The sequence below is a fragment of the Ranitomeya imitator genome, chromosome 5 (assembly GCF_032444005.1).
Source record: "Ranitomeya imitator isolate aRanImi1 chromosome 5, aRanImi1.pri, whole genome shotgun sequence".
NCBI classification, from domain to species: domain Eukaryota; kingdom Metazoa; phylum Chordata; class Amphibia; order Anura; family Dendrobatidae; genus Ranitomeya; species Ranitomeya imitator.
In genome coordinates this window covers 324008708-324019614 of record NC_091286.1, presented here as the reverse complement: position 1 = coordinate 324019614, position 10907 = coordinate 324008708, and positions in this window count along the sequence as shown.

The window sequence follows — 10907 nt, the reverse complement described above, 5'->3', positions numbered from 1 at the left end:
CAGAAAAAAGGACTCGTCTGGCTACCCAAAATGTAGATGATCTAACCTTCATTAAAATGAACCACAACTGGATTTCAAAATCTTTTGCCCCACCCTGCCCGGCTGACACCTAGCTTTCCTATGAAAAGGTCTTGCCTGTGGACTATTCTGAATGACTTTTCCAATCTCGTAATTTTCTTCACCTGATTGTCCAGCATACGACATGTTTCCACCTCACGAAATGGCCAAACTCCCCACACGGGGCCGTGCTATCGCCACTTTGCGCTTGGACCCTTGAGAGTGCTGTTTGTCTGAAGAGGTGGGTGTGGCCGCTTTTGGTCGACGGCACTGCCACTGGGTCCCTCATAGTACAATAAAGTGTCTCTGGCGGTGGTGGTGCGCACCCAACGTCAGACACACCGTTGTAATATGAGGGGCCCTGTGCCTGTAACGCCGGCCACAAGACAGTTCCCCCCCCCAGCTCAAACAGTGCTCTACCACTAGCAAAATTATCTCTCACAGCTTCACCAATGTGTAGTCTAGGCGCTGACATCCTTCAATGCCTGGCACTGACAATACCATTGTTTTGACATTTTTGTTATGTTAGGCCTTCGAAGCCTGTCTGCGGTCCCTTCTTTCTACAACTACTACACTGACCAGGCCACTGCTGGCCGTGTTACCCTGGAACCAATTTAAAAGTGCCTACAGTCAGCCCAATTTTGTTATGTTAGGCCTTCGAAGACTGTCTGCCGTCACTCCTTCCACTAGACTTCCACTGACCATACACTGCTGCCCATGTACCCCTGGAACCAATTTAAAGTGCCTACAGCCAGCCCAATTTTGTTATGTTAGGCCTTGGAAGCCTGTCTGCGGTCACTCCTTCCACTAGACTTCCACTGACCAGACCACTGCTGCCCGTGTACCCCTGGAACCAATTTAAAAGTGCCTACAGCCAGCCCAAGTTTGTTATGTTAGGCCTTGGAAGCCTGTCTGCGGTCACTCCTTCCACTAGACTTCCACTGACCAGACCACTGCTGCCCGTGTACCCCTGGAACCAATTTAAAATTGCCTACAGCCAGCCCAATTTTTTTATTTTAGGCCTTCGATGCCTGTCTGCGGTCCATTCTTTCAACTACTACTACACTGACCAGGTCACTGCTGCCCGTGTACCCCTGGAACCAATTTAAAATTGCCTACAGCCATGTGTTATTATTTTAGGCCTTCGATGCCTGTCTGCGGTCACTCCTTCCACTAGGCCTCCACTGACCACACCACTGCTGCCCGTGTACCCCTGGAACCAATTTAAAATTGCCTACAGCCAGCCCAATTTTTTTATTTTAGGCCTTCGATGCCTGTCTGCGGTCCATTCTTTCAACTACTACTACACTGACCAGGTCACTGCTGCCCGTGTACCCCTGGAACCAATTTAAAATTGCCTACAGCCATGTGTTATTATTTTAGGCCTTCGATGCCTGTCTGCGGTCACTCCTTCCACTAGGCCTCCACTGACCACACCACTGCTGCCCGTGTACCCCTGGAACCAATTTAAAATTGCCTACAGCCAGCCCAATTTTTTTATTTTAGGCCTTCGATGCCTGTCTGCGGTCCATTCTTTCAACTACTACTACACTGACCAGGTCACTGCTGCCCGTGTACCCCTGGAACCAATTTAAAATTGCCTACAGCCATGTGTTATTATTTTAGGCCTTCGATGCCTGTCTGCGGTCACTCCTTCCACTAGGCCTCCACTGACCACACCACTGCTGTCCGTGTACCCCTGGAACCAATTTAAAATTGCCTACAGCCATGTGTTTTTATTTTAGGCCTTCGATGCCTGTCTGCGGTCCATTCTTTCAACTACTACTACACTGACCAGGGCACTGCTGGCCGTGTACCCCTGGAACCAACATCAGAAAATATAAAAATAAGTATTTTGCTTATAAAAAAGAAAATACTGGTGAGATATCAAATGCAGACATTTTAACATTAAAAACAAACACACAACTAAAATCTGGTACAGTACTAAAAATGGCCACCAGCTACAATTACTTTCTCCTGCAAGTAGTTAACTGAAAGTTTTTTTAAATTGAAAACACACATATGGCATCCACCGAGTGTTGTCCTGTCGCGTCTTCTTTATATTATTGCCGAGAAGATGCAAAATAATGAAAATAATAAAATCATTAATTACCAAAATAATAGAGAAAGTCAACACCACATTGCAAATAAACATTCATTCCAAATAAAGAAGCAGGGCGCGTCCGAGGGTGAGTATATACCTAATAAGAATCTAATCACCCTCGGACGCGCAATGCTTATTTCCAACAGCCTTCCTTCCTAAGAATCATCCCTTCCGTCGTGTAGAGAGACGTTGTGTTACACTCCAAGGTGTTCCCCAGGTTGCCTTTCCTGAGCTTCGATCTTCCGGCTCTCGTTTAGTAGTTCTTGGAAACTACACTGCATTAGGCCTTCAAATTGGGTATGGGGTGTAGAGAGAGGGTGTGTTACACTCCAAGGTGTTCCCCAGGTTGCCTTTCCTGAGCTTCGATATTCCGGCTCTCGTTTAGTAGTTGTTGGAAACTACACTGCATTAGGCCTTCAAATTGGGTATGGGGTGTAGAGAGAGGGTGTGTTACACTCCAAGGTGTTCCCCAGGTTGCCTTTCCTGAGCTTCGAAATTCCGGCTCTCGTTTAGTAGTTGTTGGAAACTACACTGCATTAGGCCTACAAATTTGGTATGGGGGAAACATTGGCGCATCTGCGGTCCCTCCTTCCTCTAGGCCTCCACTGACCTGTCTACTGCTGCCCGTGTTCCCCTGGAACCAATTTTAAATTGCCTACAGGCAGCCCAATTTATTATGTTAGGGCTTCGAAGCCTGTCTGCGGTCCCTCCTTCCACTAGGCCTCCACTGACCTGTCTACTGCTGCCCGTGTACCCCTTGAACCAACATCATAAAATAAAAAAAAAAGGATTTTGCTTATAAAAAAGAAAATACTGGTGAGATATCAAATGCAGACATTTTGACATTAAAAACAAACAAACAGCTAAAATCTGGTACAGTACTAAAAATGGCCACCAGCTACAATTACTTTCTCCTGCAAGTAGTTAACTGAAAGGTTTTTTAAATTGAAAACACACATATGGCATCCACCGAGTGTTGTCCTGTCGCGTCTTCTTTATATTATTGCCGATAAGATGCAAAATAATGAAAATAATAAAATCATTAATTACCAAAATAATAGAGAAAGTCAACACCACATTGCAAATAAACATTCATTCCAAATAAAGAAGCAGGGCGCGTCCGAGGGTGAGTATATACCTAATAAGAATCTAATCACCCTCGGACGCGCAATGCTTATTTCCAACAGCCTTCCTTCCTAAGAATCATCCCTTCCGTGGTGTAGAGAGACGTTGTGTTACACTCCAAGGTGTTCCCCAGGTTGCCTTTCCTGAGCTTCGATCTACCGGCTCTCGTTTAGTAGTTGTTGGAAACTACGCTGCATTAGGCCTTCAAATTGGGTATGGGGTGTAGAGAGATGGTGTGTTCCACTCCAAGGTGTTCCCCAGGTTGCCTTTCCTGAGCTTCGATCTTCCGGCTCTCGTTTAGTAGTTCTTGGAAACTACACTGCATTAGGCCTTCAAATTGGGTATGGGGTGTAGAGAGAGGGTGTGTTACACTCCAAGGTGTTCCCCAGGTTGCCTTTCCTGAGCTTCGATATTCCGGCTCTCGTTTAGTAGTTGTCGGAAACTACGCTGCATTAGGCCTACAAATTGGGTATGGGGTGTAGAGAGAGGGTGTGTTACACTCCAAGGTGTTCCCCAGGTTGCCTTTCCTGAGCTTCGATATTCCGGCTCTCGTTTAGTAGTTGTCGGAAACTACGCTGCATTAGGCCTACAAATTGGGTATGGGGTGTAGAGAGAGGGTGTGTTACACTCCAAGGTGTTCCCCAGGTTGCCTTTCCTGAGCTTCGATCTTCCGGCTCTCGTTTAGTAGTTGTTGGAAACTACGCTGCATTAGGCCTTCAAATTGGGTATGGGGTGTAGCGAGAGGGTGTGTTACACTCCAAGGTGTTCCCCAGGTTGCCTTTCCTGAGCTTCGATCTTCCGGCTCTCGTTTAGTAGTTCTTGGAAACTACACTGCATTAGACCTTCAAATTGGGTATGGGGTGTAGAGAGAGGGTGTGTTACACTCTAAGGTGTTCCCCAGGTTTCCTTGCCATTGCTTCGGTCTTCCGACTCTCGTTTAGTAGTTGTAGAAAAGTACACTGCATTAGGCCATACAAAATGGGTATGGGGTGGAGAGAGATGGTGTGTTACACTCCAAGGTGTTCCCCAGGTTGCCTTTCCTGAGCTTCTATCTTCAGGCTCTCATTAAATTGTGGTTAAATGGAACAACTGCATTTGGCGTACTAGTTGGTTTGGGGCCTACTATCGGTGTCTGCCACTCCTTGCTGTTCTCCTCCACTGAACAAAGCTGTGCCGCCTGTTTACTACGGTTGCCAATTTTGAACTGCATTTCGACTACTTACTGATTTGGCCCTACTCTCTGTGTCAGCCTCTCATTCCAGTTGTCCTCCACTGCAATGCCCCCTGGTTATTCCTGTGTTACCAATTTTGAACTGCATTTAGCCCACTTTCTTCTTTGGGCCTATATCTGTGTTTCCACTTCATCGTGCCCATTGCCCAGCCAGTGATAGATGAGTCTGCTGGTACATTGACCCATAACGCAACATTCCCCGTGCACGCTACACAACAACATTGTGACCCTGCTGAAAGTCAGGTTGCTCTTCCCGCATACCATACCACCTTACACGGGGACAAAGAGGAAGGTGCAGATGAAAGTGCAGGTTCCTTCATCAGGTGGGGGGAGGAATACTAGTTGGCGACGTCACTGGCACAGGGCCTCTCATAGTACGCAAAAGTGTTGCTGCCGGTGGGAGGCGCCCCCGCCGTGCAAACACACCGCTGTACTTTGAGGGGCCCTGTGCCAGTGCCAATGCCAACGAGTGGGCCCCCCCTGCTTGCTCAGGTTCACAGCACTTGCAAAGTTGAAATACTTACCTCTCCCTGCTCCACTGCCGTGACGTGGTCCAGATTTCCTGGGCCCACTAATTACTTGAACCAGCCCTACCCCCCACAACTTTAGCCAAATGACCCCCAATTTCAAATGCCTTCCAATTATTATAAGGTAAATTACGCTTGGCAAGCTTCATTAAGAAGAATGGATGGTTTTGACATTAAAATGGGCACTCTAGGTGTTTTCCTGGCCCCCACTCACTGCCGACTATGCTGCCCCATTGACTTGCATTGGGTTTCGTGTTTCGGTCGATCCCGACTTTACGTCATAATCGGCCGATTTCACTCGACCCGACTTTGGACATAGTCGGGTTTCGCAAAACCCGGCTCGACTCTAAAAAGGTCAAGGTCGCTCAACTCTAGTGCCAACCTGTTTTTAAAGGGGCCAAAAGTAATTGGACAGATTCAATAATTTTAAATAAAATGTTCATTTTTAGTACTTGGTTGAAAACCCTTTGTTGGCAATAACTGCCTGAAGTCTTGAACTCATGGACATCACCAGACGCTGTGTTTCCTCCTTTTTGATGCTCTGCCAGGCCTTCACTGCAGTGGTTTTCAGTTGCTGTTTGTGTGTGGGCCTTTCTGTCTGAAGTTTAGTGTTTAACAAGTGAAATGCATGCTCAATTGGGTTGAGCTCAGGTGACTGACTTGGCCATTCAAGAAAATTCCACTTCTTTGCTTTAATAAACTCCTGGGTTGCTTTGGCTTTATGTTTTGGGTCATTGTCCATCTGCAGTATGAAACAACGACCAATCAGTTTGGCTGCATTAGGCTGGATCTGAGCTCACAGTATGTCTCTGAATACCTCAGAATTCATTCGGCTGTTTCTGTCCTGTGTCACATCATCAATAAACACTATTGGCCCAGTGCCACTGGCAGCCATGGATGTCCAAGCCATCACACTGCCTCCGCCGTGTTTTACAGATGATGGGGCATGCTTTGGATCATGAGCTGTACCACGCCTTCCCCATACTTTTCTCTTTCCATCATTCTGGTAGAGGTTGATCTTGGTTTCATCTGTCCAAAGAATGTTCTTCCAGAACTGTGCTGGCTTTTTTTAGATGTTTTTTAGCAATGTCCAGTCTAGCCTTTTTATTCTTGATGCTTATGAGTGGCTGCACCGTGCAGTGAACCCTCTGTATTTACTTTCATGCAGTCTTCTCTTTATGGTAGATTTGGATATTGATTCGCCGACCTCCTGGAGAGTGTTGGTCACTTGGTCGGCTGTTGTGAAGGGGTTTCTCTTCACCATGGAGATTATTCTGCGATCATCCACCACTGTTATCTTCCGTGGCGCCCAGGTCTTTTTGCATTGATGAGTTCACCATTGCTTTCTTTCTTTCTCAGGATGTACCAAACTGTAGATTTTGCCACTCCTAATATTGTAGCAATTTCTCGGATGGGTTTTTTCTGTTTTCGCAGCTTCAGGATGACTTGTTTCACCTGCATGGAGAGCTCCTCTGACTGCATGTTTACTTCACAGCAAAACTTTCCAAATGCAAGCACCACACCTCAAATCAACTCCAGGCCTTTTATCTGCTTAATTGAGAATGATATAACGAAGGGATTGCCCACACCTGTCCATGAAATAGCCTTGGAGTCAATTGTCCAATTACTTTTGGTCCCTTTAAAAACAGGGTGGCACGTGTTAAGGAGCTGAAACTCCTAAACCCTTCATCCAATTTTAATGTGGATACCCTCAAATGAAAGCTGAAAGTCTGAACTTCAACTGCATCTGAATTGTTTTGTTTAAAATTCATTGTGGTAATGTCTATAACCAAAATTAGAAAAATGTTGTCTCTGTCCAAATATATATGGACCTAACTGTATGTAGTGTTTTTTTTTTTTTACTTTTAGGATGGTAACCAGGGTAAACATCGGGTTACTAAGCGCGGCCCTGCGCTTAGTTACCCGATGTTTACCCTGGTTACCAGTGAAGACATCGCTGAATCGGTGTCACACACGCCGATTCAACAATGTCTGCGGGGAGTCCAGCGACCAAATAAAGTGCTGGACTTTCTTCCCCGACCAGCGACAGCACAGCAGGGGCCTGATCGCTGCTGCCTGTCACACTGGACGATATCGCTAGCGAGGACGCTGCAACGTCACGGATCGCTAGCGATATCGTCTAGTGTGACGGTACCTTTACTCCAGAGCTTATATTACATGAAGGGGGAGTTACCAGTTTGATATGTAATGGCCGCTCTCTGCTCTCCTGATCTCACTGCAGCAGCCTGCTTATCCTGATGAAGGCTAAGTGGTGGGCCAAAAATGTTTAACTATTTATTGCCTGAATGCACAATAAATGAACACAAAATCATTATTTTCCAAGTTTTGAGTGCAAGTTTTTTTTGAACATTGGATACTGCGGGCTGGATACCCTACTTGTGCACCAACAACCACCCCACACAAAGTGCCATGTCCTTTCCGTATAAAAGGATTTCTTAGCTGTTGAAATCCGTCTTGTGGTTGTTGTTTAATCTTTATTTACAGTTTTGAGTTAAAGATATGCTCATGCTCCGGGGCGGCCTGTGGAGGGGGTCTTCACGTGGTGCTCTGCTTAGGTATTCATGTGTATGGCTTCTGACAGGTCCCTGAACCCTTAGAGACCTGCACCTTAGTTTACATAATGAATATTTTGTGGGCTATAATAAAAATCATACTGTACAGTAGGCTGTGGGAGGGCCATCATACTCTATAAGAGGCTATGGTTGGATTGTCATACTGTATGGGGGCTGTGGATGGACTATCATACTATATGAAGGGCTTTGGGGGGACCATCATACTGTATGGAGACCATTATACTCTGTGAGAGGGGCTTTAGAGGAAACTTTTGAAAAGGTCAGGTTTTTTGTATTACTTTTTGGTTGCTATCATAAGAAAATAACATTTCTTTGCCTTCCTACTTGCAATTTAGGCTGTGATACAGTTAATTTGTTGAAATTTCACTTGGTAAAATGTTTTTTTTTCTATTTTTTTATTTCTTTGTAATTTTTAGTCTAATTTTACACTTTTAAAAACCCTTAAACATATATCCCAATTTCAGAAAAATTGTATTCTAACTAAATTTGCAAATTCATTTTACCATGAACAAATTATGGGATTAATGATACACAGTTTCAAGGATCTTAATAAAGTTTCTAAAGGATCATTTTGTACAAAACCTCTTCCAGCTATTCTCCAACTCCTAAATGTAATATGGGTTAATTTCCATATCACTCCTGGCCAGCTTGAATAACAAGAATAATATTAGTAATGTCCAGATGCACATAATTCTGGCTAGATGTCTCTTGCCAAAAGCAAACTGAATCGGAAGTCAGTGTCAATCACAGGCAATAGACTATGTTAATGCCTTTCAAAGAGTTTATTCGTTTTCAAAAATAGTGCTTATTAATAATGCATCACTTTAGTACCACGAAGGAATGTGGCTTATAGAACAGTTATAATTCATTGTTCATTACATCTCTGATGAACAATGAAGCACATTTCTGAAGGGCAATTTTTCTTTATTCTTTGGATAGATGCAAATGCGATCTCTTGCAAAACATTATTAATTGTGTAGTATTTTCTTTGTATTTTTCTTAATCTGAACCCAGTATATTTCATTTGTTTGAAATGAAAATTAAATATCTATAGTAACAAAGACTTTAAATCTTCATGTGGAAGATACCATAGAATTTTTATTTTTTTTAATATTTTTATGTGCACTAAAAGTAGATGTTCATATCCTCTTTCAATCAAATATTTAAGGTGCCTCTACCACAGATTCAATAATCTGCTATGATTAAACGGAGCCTGTCAATATGACAATGCAGTCCAGCCTGCAGCCACCATGTTATAGAGCAGGGGCAGCTGAGCTGACTGATATATAGTCTTGATCAAAAATATTTAGTACGTATAACTCGTATAACCTGTGTTAGGCTAGGTTCACATTGCGTTAGGGCAATCCGTTAAGCGCATAGCGCTAGCGGATTGCGCTAATGCAATGTTTATTTTGGGGCCGCGTTCGCCGTCCCCGCTAGCGCAGATCTCAGCGAGGGACGGGCCTCGGATGCTCCTCGGACGCTGCAAGGTCCGTCACAAAAGAACGGCACATCGCTAGCGCCTGCCGAAAATGGCAAGCGCTAGCGATGCGCTACAGGCAGAAATCACATTGCTGTCAATGGGTGCGCTAACGGACCCGTTGCACGGCGTTAATTGCAACATTTTTGCCTTGCAACGCAGTCCGTTATTGTTAACCCATTAACGCAATGTGAACCTAGCCTTATTATCATTTAAACACCTGGTCTTTCTTGGATTTTCGGTCTAGTGGTCGGTCCTTATAGAGTTTCCTTGTATAAGTATGCATACAGAGAAAGCTGTCAATCACTGATAGGACAGCCCACTTAACAAAAAATCACAGAAAAATCAGAGGATTACATGACTAAAATATGGGCTAAATTGAATGTTTTCTCACAGAACTATATATCAATCTACTCCATCACATGGTGTCTGCAGATAGGACTGCATTTTCATGGGGATAGTTTCCCTTTAAAATAGTACCAGAAGACATTATTTAAGTATTGCAATGGATCTGTCACAGCTTTGCAGCTTCTGTTTTACATAGCACTGTAATTAGTTTTATGATTTTAGAAGCCTTATTTATATTTTAAGAACTTTATGGATTATTTATCTACTAAATGTACATTGTTCTCTTAAGTTATTATAATTTCTTTCTGAAAACCATTTTTTCATCGAAAAAATTGTATTAGTGGTCTCTGCTATAAGGTACTGGTTTCTAACAGGCATAGGTGGTGTCTATCAAGATATGGATCTATCATAGCACTGTACCTTATGTTGCAAACAATCATATTTATACTTTCAGATTTCAGGAACCTTACTTATATTTTAAGATTGATTTGAAATGGATACCTGCAGCATGTCATTTGTTCCGTTATGACAAATTATTTTTATTTACGCTCAGAAATCAAAGGCAGTTGAAATTTTTCAATGACTGGGTCATAACTAGAATCTGCCAAAATCCAAGTGTGCAAATAGTGTGAATGTAACAGGGAAATTCAATTTGCAATTTATGTATATTGCAGGTTCTTTTCTATGCTCTGGGAGAGAGGGTGGTTCTGACTCAAAAAAATAATAAACATAGGAAATAAAAAGAAAAATATTAACTCGCCTGCCTTGCCAGCCATTCAGACCTTTTCTTTTCCTCCTCCCATCACCTGCATCCTCTTCGGCCTGCTTCACTCTACATTGGGGCTTATTGTGATGAGTAGGACGTTATTGGGCTTCGTGCCATCGCAATGCAGATTTTAGTGTCATGACACGTGTTCCATAAGATACAGAATAAGTCTCGGGCAACACATGCCTTACAGTTGCCTTAAGATGCCTTACATCAAAGTGCGTCACAATTGCACAACATGTACTGACTTTAGAGCCCTACTCAGAGCCTGAAGCCCCAGCATAGAGTGAAGCATTCTGAAGGTGATGCACGCAACAGGGGAAGGTAACAAGGAGAAACACGAAGACTCAGACTGCAAACTGTAGGGGTGGCAGGACAGGTGAGTTGTGAGATAGTTAATTTTTGTTAACCTTTTGAAAGCCCTAAATTGTTTCAGTTGCGAAGTATTTGGCTAAACATGCAAGGAGAAAATTGCTAAAAAATCTAATTGTGGAAAACCCACACTTTTATAAAATTTCAAATCACATTCAATTCCACTGAAACGAATATGTTCATCCCTACTTATAACAAATTCCCAGTTGAAATATATCATGAAGTATAATTTTTCATATATTTCAATCTATCAACTAATAAAAAGGATGGGAGGAATTTTTTTTTTTTCATACCACCTTGCTA